The sequence below is a fragment of the Rhinatrema bivittatum genome, chromosome 2 (assembly GCF_901001135.1).
Source record: "Rhinatrema bivittatum chromosome 2, aRhiBiv1.1, whole genome shotgun sequence".
Classification (NCBI taxonomy): Eukaryota; Metazoa; Chordata; class Amphibia; order Gymnophiona; family Rhinatrematidae; genus Rhinatrema; species Rhinatrema bivittatum.
This window is the reverse complement of record NC_042616.1, coordinates 244,879,691-244,897,522: the sequence shown is the minus strand read 5'-3', so window position 1 is coordinate 244,897,522 and position 17,832 is coordinate 244,879,691. Positions and strand designations below refer to the sequence as shown.

The window sequence follows — 17,832 nt, the reverse complement described above, 5'->3', positions numbered from 1 at the left end:
TTCTGGTGTCACCTCAGCAAAATAATCCCTCTTCCCCCCCCCCCCCCCCCCGCCAAGGCTCCCATTCTTCTGCACACAGATGCGCACCCAGGCTCCCATTCTCACCCACACACACACAGGGCTTTTTCATTAGGCACATCCAAAGTCCTCCTTCTGCCACCGTGGGGATGGAATCCTACGGGGACCTGTCTGGCTCCTTCCTGTCCACGTTGACTCTTTAATGCAGTGGTTCTCAACCTTTTTCCCCATTGTGACACACCTGACAGACCATGCTCACATGTGTGACACACTGCTCATTACAATTCACAGCGGAAATAAAAAATAAAGGTCCAGTATTATTTTTATTGTTAAGAATGACACAAGGAAAGATACATATTCTGTCTGAACAGAAATTGCATAAATAGTAAACATCCCACACCAAAACAGCACCAATTTCCAGCACTTAAACAGTAACCACCTTACCTAAGAAAGGCAACACTGAAAATGTTACACCAGGCCTTAAGACACCAATACATCTTCTATTAGGAAAACGGACCAAGTCAGGCTGCTATAGAGCCCTACACAGAAACTACACGCCAGCAGAGAACGAACCTCACCCGAATCACATGTGCTGACCCTCACCTAACAAAGAAGAAAGAGACCAAAACGCATAACTAGAAGCATGCAGAAAAAACTGAATTGGAAACTGTAACAAGCCAGAGTCTCTGTATGCAGTGTAACAAAGGAAAAAAAGAAACATCACCAGTCCTTATAAAACAAATCAAGAAATATAAAATCAGTAGCAGCAAAACCATACTAACAAAAAGAACAGATTATTTCAAAACAGCTGATGAATGGAATAACCAATAATTAAAAAATCATATAAAAAATGTCTAGATACCAATAAAATATTTCAAAATAGCAGACACAAAGACCCAGTAATGAAAAATAAGGATACAAAAATGTTTTGCTCTGTATACTTGAGAACGTTTGATATCCAGTTGCCCTGAGATTGTTTTGAATTAGCAGGAGGAGGGATGGTTTGCTTGCAACTTTCTCCTTTCTCTCTCTCACACACTGGGTCTCAATTGCTCACATATACACACGCTTTTTCTCTCACTTATATTGGCTCTTAATTACACATTTGCACACATGCTGTCTATCTTTTCACGCTTACACGCTTTCAATCACACACATACATGCTGTCTTTTTCTCTCACACACAGACTCTCATTCACATGCTTACAAACATGCTCTCTCTCTTTCTCTCATTTACACACAGGCTCTGAATCACATACTCCCTCACCTAAACCAGCTCTCAATCATTCACATAAAAGCTATCTCACACACACAAAGGATCTCAACACACATGCTTGCTCATTCACTGACCCCCCTCCCCCCGGAACTAGCGGCAGCAACAGCTTCCTCCACGTCCAACCCTAAAGGCAGCAGCAACCTACTTCACTTTCAGGCCTCGTGGAGGAGGAGTCCCATCGGCGGCGGGGATTGACTATCTTCTTCATTTTCCTCCGAGCTGCACTGCACATTCTTCAGGCCGTGCCTCTTTTCTGTTCTCCGGGCCGACGCTGACCACACTAGCATGGTATCTTCTTCCCACGCACACGCACTCGCTGCTTACCACTTCCGCTTCCGGGCCGTGGGGGGGTGGGGGAGGCGGGAAGAAGAGACCATGCCGGTGCCGCTGACTCCAGCTGTCCTGCCGCGTTCTGCCCAGGCTGACAGCATTTTAAGCCCGGGAGGAGGAGGACTGGGGAGCAGCTGGGTCAGCGGGGACCAGATCCTATGATGGCTTTTCTCCGAAAGGCCTCTTCTGGTTGGGTGGGACTGGGTCCAAATTGGGTGGGCAACTGCCCACCCGTGGCTATGCCACGGGTGTATACCATCCAGTCTAGGTGATTTACTACTCTTCAGTTTGTCAGTCAGGCCTACCACATCTTCTAGGTTCACTGTGATTTGGTTCAGTCCATCTGAATCATTACCCATGAAACCTTCACCAGTATGGGTACCTCCCCAACATCCTCTTCAGTAAACACCGAAGCAAAGAAATAATTTAATCTTTCCACAATGGCCGTATCTTCTCTAAGTGCCACTTTAACCCCCCGATCATCTAACGGTCCAACTGACTCCCTCACAGGCTTTCTGCTTCGGATATATTTAAAAATGATTTTACTGTGAGTTTTGCTTCTACGACCAACTTCTTTTCAAATTGTCTCTTAGCCTGTCTTATCAATGTCTTACTTTTTTTTTTCCTTCTTTATTTAACAATTTTCTTGCACATATCAACAGATATGTACAATAGAGATTGCTATTAATAAGTACAAATTATATCATCTCAGGAGACTTGTTTACACCAGCCAGTCTCTTATTCAATAATTTCATGCAGTCTCTTGGATATCGAAGCTAATATCAATGATAATGACAATATATCAATCTGCTCCCTCCCCCTGCTCCCAAGGGTCTTCCACGTAGGTTGGAAGTTCACTTAGTCCAGAGACTCCAGTTGACCAGGCTTCACCTCAGTCCCTCTGTATTCTTCTGCCTCCAATCTCTCAAAGGAGGTGCGCTGAAAGAAGATAAATACCCCCACTGTTCCACATTGCATTTACGTCAGGTACCATTAGGGATGTGAATCGTTTTTTGACGATTTAAAATATCGTCCGATATATTTTAAATCGTCAAAAATCGTTAGGGCCACGATACAATACCAATTCCCCCGATTTATCATTAAAAAATCGTAAATTGGGGGAAGGGGGAGGGCAGGAAAACCGGCACACTAAAACCCCCTAAAACCCACCCCCGACCCTTTAAATTAAATCCCCCACCCTCCCGAACCCCCCCCCCAAATGCTTTAAATTACCTGGGGATCCAGCGGTGGTCCAGAACGGCGGCGGTCCGGAACGGCCCCCTCAATTGAATCCTGTTGTCTTCAGCCGGCGCCATTTTGCAAAATGGCCGCCGCAAAATGGCGGCGGCCATAGACCAAAACGATTCGACACAGGAGGTCGTTCCGGACCCCCGCTGGACTTTTGGCAAGTCTTGTGGGGGTCAGGAGCCCCCCCCAAGCTGGCCAAAAGTTCCTGGGAGTCCAGCAGGGTTCCGGGAGCGATTTCTTGCCGCGAATCGTTTTCCGTACGGAAAATGGCGCCGGCAGGAGATCGACTGCAGGAGGTCGTTCAGCGGGGGTTCCGGACCGCCGCTGAACGACCTCCTGCAGTTGATCTCCTGCTTTCTGGATTGCGCGGGAATAACTAATAGGGCCATCAATATGCATTTGCATGTTGCGGGCGCTATTAGTTCGCCCGTATGACATAGTGAGGGCAAAGGTAGCGCCGGCGCCATTTTGAAGATTGGCAATACGGCCCGCGCGCAGGAGGTCACTCCCGGACCCCCGCTGGACTTTTGGCAAGTCTTGTGGGGGTCAGGAGGCCCCCCCCAAGCTGGCCAAAAGTCCCTGGGGGTCCAGCGGGGGTCCGGGAGCGATCTCCTGCACGCGTGACTTCGGGAGCCAGGAACCAAAATGGCGCCGGCGCTACCTTTGCCCTGTCACATGATAAGGGCAAAGGGCCACTGGCGCCATTTCTCTTAACGCAGCCGTGGCCAGAGAGCTGGAGATCACGCCGGGACCCCCCCCCCCCCCCCCCCCCCCACTGGACCCCAGGTAATTTAAAACATTTTGGAGGGGTTCGGGAATGTGGGGGATTTGTTTTAAAGGTTCAGGGTGGGTTTTAGGGTTTTTTTGGTGTGCCGGTTTTCCCGCGCCCTATTTAACGATACAATACAAATGCCCCTGACGATAAATCGGGGGCATTTGTATTGTATCGTGCACTCTAACGATTTTGGACGATTTTTAAATTATCTGACGATAATTTTAATCGTTCAAAAACGATTCACATCCCTATTGTCCAACTCCTTTCATACTGCACTTTTACTTTTCTTGTTTGCCCAGGGTCTGTATTGAGAGAGAGCACAGATTCAGTGGTTAAAATAAAGTCTCTGTTAACAGCAGTCGAAATCAACTTAGCTTAAATGCTGGCAATGTTCAAAAATCATTTGCTAGCTTATCAGCAGCAGAGGATTCCTCCACACTGGGTCTGCAGCTGCTGCTGTTGCTTCCTTCTGCCTCTGCCTGGCAGTAGCACTCCTCTCTTATAGTGCCTACCAATCTATAGCTACCAAAGTGCTGATTCATCATGCGTCAGCTGATTACTGCTGGTTCTCTGGCATTCTGGACAATGCAGTCCCACTGGCAGCCATCTTAGCTTTTTTCCAGCCTGTGGTTTTTTTCCCCAGTAGCTCCTTTCTTTCTGTGCCTGGTCTCACAAAAATACTCTTTGATTCCCAGAGTCTGTTGGCATCTGCAGTCATCCTCTGCTCCCTCCTTCCCCTTTCACCTTTTCAGTCCGCAGGCTTTCTAGGCCTCTCTAAAGGTGGGGCTGGAACTAGGTTCTTCCTTCTTACTGAGCTCCACCCAGGGACTTCCTTGCCATGCCTGTTGGCACTTCTCTTGTAATTAATTGACCAAACTTTTATTTCTACATCCTTCTCACTGGGGTACTGCATTGTGTCCAGCAGTTTCCCAGCTGCGTCCCTCCCTCCATCCTCATGTGCCATACAAGCCACCCCATTGCAAAGGACCGTGCAAATTGTTATGAGACTGATGTATTATTACTCTCTATTTCAAGCATGTGTTGGTCCAAAAACTTGCATGAAAGATTCCAAAATATACAAGGCCTCTGAGCTGTGTTTAATTATTTTTATTCACTGGACTTGGTTATAAAAGTTTCTAAGTACTGATTTTGAACAGATTGGCACAAAGCAAGCAGTTATACATGGTGTGTATTACAGAATTTTTCTGCATATGTCAGCTACATTGTCAGATACAAGATGAAAGGCCAAATGCCTTCAACATGTGGAGGATCCATTGAATTCTTTTAAAGTACCTTTTTACTGGCCCTTATTTTTCCTTTACAGGAAAAGGCAAAAGGAGCCCAGGGCTCACTTCTACAGATAATGCATGTTTCTAAAGTATAATTTGTTTTAAAATCCCCCACAGTGGTTTATATTGCCATAAATAAATTTTTACTTTCTGCCACTGAGAGAATGATGAGTGAAACAGAGTTACTCCCTGTAAAATTGTGCATGGATCCCTTAAACCAGGCTGGACTCTGCTTTATATATATCATGCAACATATTGAAGGAAAAAAAAAAGATTTTCTAAAGAGGGAGGATCCTGATAGAGCCCCCACCCCCACATACACAGATTCATTTTAGCTTCATTTTTAAGGAGGGAAGGTGGTGATAGACAAAAATGAGATTGTGTATGAAAGACACCTTAACATACAACCAGATATGTGCTGTTGTGCTTATTATCAGGCCGATACAGTAAGGGGTAATAGTGTGTTGAAAATGCGCGTCCAAACCCCCCCCCTCCCCCCGAACCTAATAGCGCCCGCAAAATGCAAATGCATGTTGATGGCCCTATTAGGTATGCGTGCGGGATACAGAAAGTAAAATGTGCAGCCAAGCCGCACATTTTATTTTCAGAAATTAGCGCCTACCCAAAGGTAGACGTTAATTTCACCGGGCACCGACTTAATATCATGGTGATATTAAGTCGGAGGTCTCGAAAGTTAGAAAAAAAAAAGTAAAAAAAAAAAAAAAAATTTGAAATAGGTCCGCGGCTCGCGGGTTGAAAACCAGACGCTCAATTTTGCTGGCGTCCGGTTTCCAAACCCATGGCTGTCAGCGGGCTCGAGAACCGACGCTGGCAAAATTGAGCGGCGGCTGTCAAACCCGCTGACAGCCGCCGCTCCTGTCCGAAAAGAGGTGCCAGGGACACTAGTGCAACCCTAGCGCCTCTTTTTACTGCCGGCCTTAATTTAAATAAATTAATGTACTGTATCGCACATGATTTTTACTGTATCAGCCCGTATGTAAGTTTAATTACTGTGGGGGTAATTTCCCAAAGGATTGGCATGTGTAAGTGTAACTACTTTAGTAGCAATTTTCAAAAGGCACTTACTTGCTTGAAGTGCCCTTAACATAGGTAAAGCCTATTGACAATACAATGGTACCAATTTTCAAAAGCCTATTTACACAAGTGAAGTGCATTTACACATGTAAAACCCAGTTTTAAATATGCAAATGCCTTTGAAAATCAAGCTTTTTGTTTTAATAATTGTTTATTTTGGTTTGTCATTTGTAAAGCTTTATATTGTAGCTCACTCACATCTCTGCTATAAGTGAAACATAAATATTTTAAGTACATTCAATATTGTGATATATAATAAATTTAACGAACATCAGTAAAGCGAGAGCAGCTATTAAAGGTGCATTGTCAGGAAAGACAGCTTCATTGTCTATCAATGGCATTTGATACACAGCCATGCGGTACTGTCAGACGAATCAAAATGCTTGAGGTTTTTTCCAGTCATGTTCTAATAATACAATCCTGTGTTGTATTTGGAACCCAAACAGGTAAAAAAAACAAAACCAAAAAACAAACATGCCCTGCATATTTTTCTGCAAAACACTGTGTAGACTGTTGCCGCACTCAGTCCGGGCTTGTCATCAATAGTCTATAACACATCAATTATGAAAAGTTTCAAGTCCATGATAAGCAGAGAAGTCCAACTGTGCAGGGCCAAGCACTCCAAATATGAGAGAGAGAGAGAAAAAAAAAGGAAATATTTTATATGTAATAAATCATTTCTCACTGCAGAGTGTTTTTTTTTTGTACTTCAGATTGCTGTTTTAACAATTATCTCACTTTTGCTCTTAACTTTCTGTTCAAAGCTCTGGAAAGAGTTATCTATTCGCTGTAGTCTGGTAGGCTGTGAGACCTTTCAAAGGACGAACAAAAAGATGTTGTGGTACCTGAGTTTTCAAGACCTCATGGGCCCATTCCTCACGTACTACAATATCTTTTCTTTTTGTTGGCTCCTTAAGAGGTCTTGCAGACTTCAAACACTCCAGTTGTCTCAGCATGTCTTCTTCCTCATTTGCTCCTTTATCCCTTTTCATCTGTCATGTGTCCTGACCCATCTCATGAAATATTCTCTCCAAAAAAACACACTAATGATTCTTTATTAGCCAAAAGTTGCTGACCCAGTCATTGAGTCTTATTTATTAGTAGCTGCTTGTGACCTGTGGACCCTTCTGTTATTTTTTCACTTCCTTTGACTCTGGCTTTTCCGTTTCTCTTCTTATCTCTCAAGACTATCTTTTAATATTTCCCAGAATGGTAATTTCTCTCATGTGCTAGTGTTTCTCAGGCCAAGTCCTCGATTACAGCTCCCCAGCCAGTCTGATACTCAGGCTATCCACAATGACTATGCAAGAGCTAGAATTGCATGCACTGCCTCCATTGTGTGCAGATCTATCTCATGCATCTGTCCATACCAGCTAGGGGATACTCCAGAACCAGCCTGAGAAACCCTGACCCATTCCTCTCTTAGGTTCACATTACAGCAAACCTTTTTGACAGCAGTACTCACTTCAAGTCCTCAAGGGCCAGCAATAGGTTGGGTATGACCATGATATTATATTTTGTTGTAATTGTTAATTATTTTATGTTGGATTGTTTTTAGTCATGAGGACTAGGATTGCAAATCACCTTGGGTGGTGAAGTCAAGGAGATTCAGAAATAAAAGCTTTCGTTCATGTTTTATCGAGCCAGAACTAGAAGCCTTTTATCATTCTCCATTTATCCAACTTTAGCAAAGTTCTATTACAATTCTTTATTTTTCATTTGTTTTTCACTAGCTAATAAAAAGTCTCCAAGAGTACTTTTCAGAAAAGAATCCATATAAAAGTTTGCTTATTGAGGTGCTGAGCTTATTAAAAAAAACCCAATACCTGTAAAACTGATTTTGTAACCAATTTTATGTGATTTTTTTTTCTTATTTGCAGCAGAAGGACCTCTCCCTTGGTTAACATTTGAATATTGCTGTGCAACAGCATTGAATTTGGGTAAGTCAACTTATAGCTATAACGGATTTTTCCATAATTGAATACCTTTATGAGATTTTGGAAGGATTTTTTAAATATTGTATATTTTTCTTTTTTCATAAGGTATTGGATCTCCCCCTCTTTCTCCCTGCTTTCTCCCTCCAGTGCAAGTGCTAAGAGTTCCTCACCAAAGCCTAGATTTATCATTTTGCTATAAAATTTGCAAAAAATAGCACCTGCAATAAAAAAAGGAGACAGGCTTTTATTACATTTTGGGCTGCTGGAGGGAGGGGGAGAGAGAAAGAGAGAGAGACTATTTATAAGGCTCTGATTATAAGTAAACTATTTATACCACTGTAATAGGGGCATCTAGTAACTCAGGGTGAGGTTTTGGTGGTGGGAAGGTATTGGGGGTCAGTTTTACATGCACAGTCAGAGGTTCAAACAGCACAGTAAGCATCAGCGAAGATTTTATGTGATCTGGAGTGATGATAGCTACACAAAAATGAGATTTGTACATTGTACTCTCGACCTAGCTTGATATCAATAGGTAGAGAGTGCATCTAGCTAGGTCGAGAATACATTGTACAAATCTCATCTTTATACCTTTTGCCCCCCAAAACCTAGCACACCACCAAATCCTTACCCTGAGTTCAGAATGCCCCCTCTTACAGTGGTATACAAATTTGACTAATATGCGTGTCTACCTAGATTCTCTCTCTCTCCCTCTCTCTCTCTCCCTGCCTGAAACAGGATTTGCGATATTGATCACAAATCCCGGTTTGGCCATAACACACAGCTATTGCAGGCTTAATGCCAGGAAAAAAGGTGTAATTATTTCTGGCAGTAAATCCCTCAGTAACTTGCATTACATTATTGCACGCAACGTTATGCACACCTTGTTTTCATAAACTCTTCCCACTTGACTAAAATTTTCAAATTTGCATATGCATCTCGCGATGTGTTATTTATCGCATGCGTTATGGCATTATCGCGGGTGTTAGGGCCCTAATGCCCATGATAAGGCCCTAATGTGATTTGAAAAATGATACCCCAAGCTTGGCATAACATCTAAATGATAATCATTCTGAACTTACCTTTGCAGCCACCTCTTTTGAGAACTATATTGGCTCTTTTTTCCTCTTCTGTTTGATTACTTTCCTAATAAAAAAGTTTATTGCTGCTGCAATAGCTTCTTTTTGTTTTATCAGCTATTCTCTTATTCCATCCATATCCTCTTCCTTTTTAACAAAGCTGAAATTCCTGAACTCCACAATCTTTAACTTTGTTTGGGCCTACTTTGCCTTTGTTTTTTATAATGAACTACACTATATGGCAGAGGTATTCATTCCCAAAGGTAAGATTTACAGGATATCCCTAATGAATATGCATGAGAGATTTAAATGCTTGCTACTTTTATTGTATGCAAATCTATCTTATGCATATTCATTAGGGATATCCTGAAAACTCAACCTGTTGGTATCCTTCAAGGGTTGGGAGTGAATATCACTATTGTATGATGATCACTTTATCCCAGGTGGTCTCCTACTGTGATATCAACAATACTTTCTCAGTTTGAATTCTCACTTTGAATTCTGTTACTAATTGACTGATACCCATGGGGGTCCATATTCAGCGGCACCACTGAATATACTTGGCAATCTAATAGTTAGCCAGATAAGCTTACCTGGCTAACTTTAGACCAACTGAATAGCAGGTCTAACTTATTTGGCTAACTTACCCCTAGATTTATCAAAATGCTATAAATATACTGAAAATAGCACCTGCGATTAAAAAGTGGCATGGCTAGGCTGATTGATACAACTTGGGAAGTGTTATGGTGAAAATATTGAGAGAGACTCTATATAGGGTCAGTCTGACACTCTTTATATATAGGAACCACTCTAGAGGGGCACTTTGAATCGGGTGGGTTTCGGAAGGTGGAGTGGGGTTTGGAGGGGTGTTGTAACAGAAACATTCTGAGGTATTCATAGTAATATTGACATCACTAAACATTTGTAGTCATTATAATGACTGGATGGAAAGTATAACAAGAGGAGTTTATTAACTTCTTCTTCTTTATATCCTGCAGCCTAGCCTCATAATCCATAACCTTAGCTAAAGCAAGCTAATAAAACAAATCATATAATATTGTACATGATATTTTATTAGATATCAAGTTCTAATTGTTCTTTTTTATTTAATGCTGACTGTTTGTGCAGAAGTGTATAAAGGAAGTAGTAAGCACAGTTAACTAAATACAGGATGCAATAAATGATAAACATAAGTTATTCTGGCATGACGTTCCCCAAAGTACTTATAAGTCAAATGTTGTGTTTTGCTACCATAGCTCAATAGTGTATGTGCTTTGTACGTTCCTACAGTAATGATCATGAAATACACCAAAGCCGGTAGTACTTAAATACTTCTAATAAACTAAAAAAAATGTTATGTGAATAAGTCTGCTTTTCTTAACCTTGGTAAACATTCTTGTGTGGTCCATAGTTGTTGTGTATACATGATGCATTTCTAAGTTCTCTAAAGTTCTTTTGTCTGAAATAATAGATTTAATACGCTGTCCAGATGTTTATACACTAAAAGGAAACTTGAACTCTAATGCTGAGCCCCTATACAACACAGCTGTGGAATATTTATTGGAAAAAAATGCAAACATCTGTAATCCCCTTTCTGTTGGGGTCACCGTTGATGGTTGTAGGGATGATGAGTGAACCTTCTGGAGCCCCGGAACAGACAAAAGTCACTTAAACAGTATTCACCAATTGGGGACCAGAAAATCTGGGAGACTGACACAAAACCCAAGATCCACTCCAATTTGTAGTTTCAAAGCAAACAAAAATTATTTCAGAGTCCAAATAATTCAAAAGTAAAAAAAAAAAAATGATTAGCACTAAATTAAGCAACAGTCCAATCTCATGGTATAAAATGAAAGAAAAAGTGAAAAACATTAGTCACGTACAGTCTCCACTCAGTTAAAGTTCTGAAAGCAGAATTTTACTTCAGGTGTTATCTCAGTTCTCTCTATTAACCCAAAGTTGCCAGATTAAAGCTCCCAAATGCCGTTTTCTTCAGTTTTTCTTTGCTGTGGGCTTACCCAGTCAGGACAGACTCTCTCTCTCTCTCTCTTCAGAGTTCTAATCCCTCTGATTGGTTCTCCAGTGATTCCAGCAGGAAATCCTCCTTGGCTCCTCCCAGTGACTTCAACATTTCTCAGCCTATAGCCTCCTTCCTTGAGCCTGTAACTGCTTCTTACAATTTTTACCTCTCCATTCTCCTCAGTTGGGAATCCTTGGCAAGGAACCCCTGACACTTCCCTCAACTTTAAATCACCAGTACCTTTTGCCTGATGAAAAGCACTATTATATTCCAGATAAACATCTCCCACCAGAACAGTGAATAAGTAAAGATCATTAAACTCTTCTTCACCTTCATTTATAGGAAGCTTCTACCTCTAGAGAAAAAAACACAAACTTTTAGTGAATTCAGGACAGGATCACATATCTTTCGTTTTAGTGTCTGGCATTAGTGACATGCAATGTTAAAGTGATTCTCTTCTTGCCTTTCTCCTTGATTTCCACATAGAGGGGTGGATGCAATAAAGTGCGCCCAGCCTAGCACACAAATTTACATGTGGCTGTATGCGCTAGACTAGCACCTGATGCGATAAGGAGATTATAGCACATCTAAAAAAAAAAGTGCCCAAACAAATGCGTAGTCGATACTGCCCATCACATATAAATTCCATGTAGATGAGGCCATTAGCTGTTACCCCTGGTGCATCGCTGGGCTCCCAACGCACATATTATAATGTGGCAAATTTAACTCCAGCCCCAGAGGTGGCGTGAAGTCAATCCGCGAGTCAAGGGCTCATGAGAAATGAAAACATACGGTCCTTTGTGGTGCCTCTTAGTATCGATGTGACACTTAAATTTACTGCTTGCGGTGTTGAAAAATAAATGTGTATTGGCTTGATTAAAAAAAAAAAAAAATTCTTCTGGATACACAGTTTAGATGACCATAGCAAGAGGCACTTAGCTTTGGGCATATTTGGCAACCTCAGCAAAATTGGCCAGAAGAAGCGGGATATAAAAGGATGCTCGTATTGAGCACCCGTTGTAATTGTGGGCGCCTGATGACATTTGAACGCTAGGGACACACAGTTCTCCCCTAGCGCATCCTTTTTTACGCAGAACGTCATTTAAATAGTGGCTGCGTGCAACGGCCCCAGAGAGCTGTCAGACAGCAGAAGAAGGCTGGACTTGATAGATCACTGGTGTTTCTTCAACCTTACCAGCTACTTAAAAAAAATAAATAAATAAACAAACTCTTTATATATTTGCATTTAAATACAATTTCCAAGGCAAAGCATCTTGTAAGATAACAAAAGATTACAGAAGAAAATGAAAAATATCAAAAAGATAAATCTTTCTGCTATCAAAGTCCTCTAACAAAATGAGAGGGGAAAGAGAAAAAGGAAGGATCCCAAATAAATCGCAACTAAAATCAGAAATAAAGAGGCTGCCAAACTCTTAACATTGACTTCACAAAATTAAAAAAGGAGGGATATCCATCTTTAGTCTCCAGACAAAGAATTAGCACCAGATACTACTGAAGTTTTATCACTCAGGAAAAAGGAAAGCTGAGCAGGTTCAAAAAAGACATATTTAGCTGGTATTTAAAACTAATTACACATTTGCAAGGAAACTTAGAGCTCTAATTTGCAACACTCTCGAGGCAACAAAAATTGCTTCCTATTTTGAGTGGCCTTTGCCACATCAGTAAACATTCATATTTTCATCTTCTCAAACAGATAGATCATTCTTAGGTTTGAAAAATAATTTCAAAATCTAGTCACTGTCAGATTCAATCACAAAATTCACTATTAGAATTGTAGAAGTAATATAAATTCCTCCAGAACTTTCTAAAACAGCTGATAATTTAAAACTCCCAGATGATTATAGGAGATAAATCCTCCTTTCCCTCATGTTTAGTCTCTGTAGAGGGTAAGGGTATATAAAAAACCTCTAGACAACAACGGCAGGGCTTCTGGAAGGATTATAAGCAGTCCAGCATATCTCTCTTAAACATCTCCTTTGCAGAAATGTTAGCAGATTTAGGAAATTAATCAAATGAAGATTTTTACACTTAAGAACATTCTCAAAGTTCTCCAATTTCTTAAGAGGTATGATATTATCCTTAATTAAAAAATAATTTTCATTATGCACTTTATCCAAGTTTGTTTCAACAGCATTCAGTTTTTTGGTTGAAACCAGTCAAAGCAGTCTCAAATCCCACTTATTTCTAAGGAACTCATGAAATGCAGCATCTGAAACCAGGTAAAAATCTACTGTTTGCAGATTCGCATTCAGAAAAGGAATAAGAGACCGTCTCTCTTAGCATTACATTTTTCATAAGGCTGACAATGAGACTTATCTAACTCTATTATGCACCAAATTGAAATCCCCACCTATAAACAGAGTTTTGAAGTCATACTATGATAGCTTCTGTAGAAGTGTAAAAAAAAAAAAGAATGATTATAGGCATTAGGTGTCTAAAGGTTACAAAGCACAATAGGCTGACCAAACAACTCAGCATTGAGAATCAAAAAACATCCACCTGGATTTTGTATTACTTGTCTAGCTGTTTGAGAGATGTTTTTATGGGCCAGGCTGGCAACACCAGCTTTCTTAGCTTCTGCAGAGGAAATCCAGACATTACCCACCCACCAATGTTTTAATTCACTATGCTCAAATTCATTTGGGTGTGTTTTCTGAAGAAGCACAATATCTGCTTTTTTCCTATTCAAAGCGGCTAATACTTTTTGCCTTTTAATAAGATTTCACTCCCCCAACCTTCCAGGAAACAATTTTAATCAACTTTTTTTAGTCCTCCCACCACATTACTTATTATCTCACAAAGATGTTATGTTTCACAGTGAAATAAAGGGGGGGCCTCCCAGCCCAGCCTCCCACACTTCACAAGGTCCTTGTAAGTATATAAAAAGGAAGCACCATGGACTACCCCGCATAGTGTGCAGAACAATTCAATTACTATACAATCCTCAAACCCAAATCCCTTTCCCCCCCCTACCAAAACCCCTACTCCACTCTTCTCCACCCTGCATAGTAACCTCCCCGAAACAAATCTAAAGAGGGAAAAGCCACGTACAATACTTAGGGAAAGTGTAGACTCTCAAACCCACCCTCAGAACATATTAGAAACACATTCAAACATTATTCCATACCCTCCTTTCTAAACCACCCATGTATATGCAACAATCCAAGTCAGCAGAACAACTATATAAAAAATTAAAAATAACAAAAGATTGGAAAGCAAGATCTTAGAGTGAGCAGGTCCAGTCTCTCAATATCGAGCCCCCCTACACCAAACTTCAGTCTTATATAACTTCTTTAGGAGGGAAAAAGTTTAAAAAAAGGCACATAAAACAAAATGATACAGAGGAGCCATGTTAAAAACTAAAAAAAGGAATGATAGCATGGGAAAAAATCCTTGGATAATAAAAGGACTAGGGGGCACGCCATGAAGTTAACAAGTAGCACATTTAAAACTAATCAGAGAAAATTCTTTTTTACTCAACACACAAGTTCTGGAATTTGTTGCCAGAGGATGTGATTAGTGAAGTTTGGATACATTCATGGAGAAGTCCATTAACTGCTATTAATCAACTTGTCTTAGAGAATAGCCACTGCTTTTACTTGCATCAGTAGCTTTTACTTGCCAGGTACGTATAGCCTGGATTAGCCACTGTTGGAAACAGGATGCTGGGCTTGATGGACCCATGCTCTGACCCACTATGGCAACTTCTTATGTTTTTATGAGTTGAATTAGCTGATAATGATTGGGATTTATGCTTTCTGTTTGTTTAGATGGTATCCTACACTGGACCACCTTCACAAAATCTATTCTTATGTAAACAATGAATGTTGGCACTTATGGTGTAGGCTCGATATATCATATTTGGTGGGAATGCCCCTTGGCCCAGTAATATTGGGATACGATTATTAAATGGATTCAAGATGTTACTAGAGTTACTATTCCAAAGGTCTCCAAGGTTTTTCTTTTGGGTTTCCCAATTGAATATATTATTAGAAATGTGCACTTACTGGTGGATTTTAAAAGTTCTATGAGCGCCAAAGCTGGGAGATTTGTGCATGTCTCAGCCCAGCGCATGCTTGTTGCGTCTGTTGGTCTTAGACGGCTTTGTCCCATTTTCCTCACCTTATTCACTGCTCCTCCCGCTTACCTGGGGAAGATGGCTACCGCCGGCCTACAAGCCGACCTCTCTGGCATCCCCGGAACGGCTATGGTACAGCCTCCCACCATTGCTCCTCCCAGGTACATACTAGGGTGCGCACGCGCACACAACCTACGTTTTTGTACCACCCTTGGCGCGAACCTCGAGGGCGTTCCCTCATGCTGACATCATGCCATCCGGGTATATTAACTTCACTAATTTGCTAGCTCGTTGAGTTAGCAAGGACTCAAATCCATTCTTGTCTACGCTACTTTGCCGTTTCTGTGCTGCTGCAGGAAGCTCTCTCTCTGCCCTTCGGGGTAACTGCTAACCTGGGTACCCGCTCCTCGAGGGCCCTCTGCTTTATTTCAGGTGCCTTACAGGTAACAGGTACTCGCTCCTCGAGGGCCTGCTCTCCCTGCCTCGGTGCCTGTACCTTCTACAACATATCTGGTGGAATCGCATATCTACAGCAAACATCTAGTGAGTACTCTAACTCTCAGTCTATCTCATCCACAGTATCTCCTCGCTGGGAGACCTGCTGTGGGACCTTCTGACGTCATCTAGGAGAGAAGGGCTCCCTTTGCCGATGTCCCTGAGACTGCAACTATGGACTGCCTCACTACTGCACCTGGTGGCTCTCTTCAAGCTGTCTAATAAAGAACTAATGTGTTTTTGTGTAGTACGAGTCCAGCCCAGTGGTGTGGCTCCTCACGGGGCTCCTCCCCGTGGGCATGGTCATCTCCACAGCACCCAAGGATCCACCAAAACACACGTAACCATAAAAGTGCTGCGCAGATTTTAAAAACTGTGCAAGTTGAGGTGTATCTCCTGGTACGTACACAAATTGAAAAGTTCAAAAAATGGGTGGAATATGGGCAGGCCGAGTTTGTACCATGAAGTCTGCGAGTGAGTATTTATGCGCACAAGCACGTATCGGAGTCCCCTGCTGCATAACTTTATTTCTGCTATGGTCGGTGGGTAAGTAATAAAATAACAAAACCTAGGCTACTCAGCACGGTTTTAAGGGTTGGGGCTAATACGTAAAAGGGAGGTAAGTTAGCTAGGGGGTTTAGGAAGTCCCCTCCTTTACTGGGGTGAACTGGGAACAAACTGGGGAAACAGGTAATTGTGTCGGCACGCGTATCTACTAAAATCCCTCCCCACTTGTGTGATCGAGGCGGCATTTGCGCACACATGCACGCATCAGAATAAAGTTGTGCACGCATGTAGATGTGTACAGCCCATTTTATAACAGGTGCACATATGTGCGCACATACACGAGTATGTTATAAAATTGCCGTGACCATGTGCGTGAGCCGGAAAATGTGCGCACATCTGCACAAACACTCGTGTCTTAAAATTCACCTGTTATTGATTATTCAGATTGTAATTGCAGCTTGGTGTGCATTAGCTGCTTGTTGGAGATTACCCTCGGTTCCAGGTTATGGTCTGTTTCTTAAGGGAAGTTGAATGCGATTAAGAATGATAAATAGCCAAACATTTTCAAATTTAGGCAATCAATCGTAAACATAGTGGCGAGAGTAACGTGACTGGTATATCATGTTGAGAGTATAGTCCTAATCTCTCTCTCTTTTTTACTTCTTGGATCTTTATTATTTAATGTTTCCTTTTGTTGATGTTATGCCTTTCTCTGAATATGTAATTGGGAAGGTTGGGTGGGGGGTAAACTAGGATGGGGCATCATGATTCCTGTAATGCTTTTTGTGTTTTTATGTTGATTGTATGCAGATAATTAATAACATATTAAAAAAAAGCTAAAAAAGGAAAACAAAAAACTGTGAGGGAAAAACCCTTGAAGACAGTAAGATGGCAAAGACCCACAGATATATGCCCAAAGTCAATGAAGTTGCCCCATAACAAATAACTATGAAAATCTTTTTGTATATTAAGGGGGTAAGAGAAAAAAATGTTCATCCACATAACATGACAGTGATGAAAGGAATGCCACAAGAGGAAGTCTTCTGAGAGAACCCTAAAAGGTCAATTTTAAAAGCATTGCTCATGCAAAAATTCCCAAATATGCGCATATGTGAGCAGCGCAGATTTTAAAAAGCTGAGAAGTATGCTCATATATACCCGTGCGTGCATAAAAAATAGGAGGGTGGAAAAGGGACTGGGTATGGGCAGAGCGTGGGCGTTATAGGGCAGGGCCAACAGTTATGCATGTAAATCCGTATTTTAAAACCAGAGATCATGGTGTGCGGCAGCTTGTCATCCGCGCACTTTGCTGCAGCTCCTGATGAGGGGCAAGTCTGTAAATCTCGAAATTTAGGGCTTACGGGACAGGGTGAGGGATCCGGGTCAACGGGTGGGTGTGCAGGATGAAGAACTAGAGGGGTTTTGAAGATCTCGATATTAACTGGCCAAACTGGTGAACTAATTGGAAAAACTGGGTTGTCTCTCAAGTGAGCATGTTTTAAAATTTGCCTACATATGCGCACAAAAGCCAGTAAAAGATATGCGAAGTAGGTTTTCTTGAACAATCTCTTAAGATTAGGCGCATATTTGTGTGCGGGAGATGTGTTTTAAAACATACGTGCACAAGTGTGCACAAGATTAAAAATTGCAGCGTATCTCTGCTTGCGC

The 17,832-nt window shown here is 41.6% G+C and overlaps 1 protein-coding gene across 1 annotated transcript in view; it reads left to right on the top strand.

Moving 5' to 3' along the window:
* Positions 1-17,832, top strand: part of COL6A6 (collagen type VI alpha 6 chain) — a 339,806-nt gene that overhangs the window by 11,013 nt on the left and 310,961 nt on the right. Inside the window, 1 exon segment of the mRNA XM_029589350.1 lies at positions 7,911-7,970. The gene's annotated coding sequence lies outside the window, so the exon portion shown is untranslated.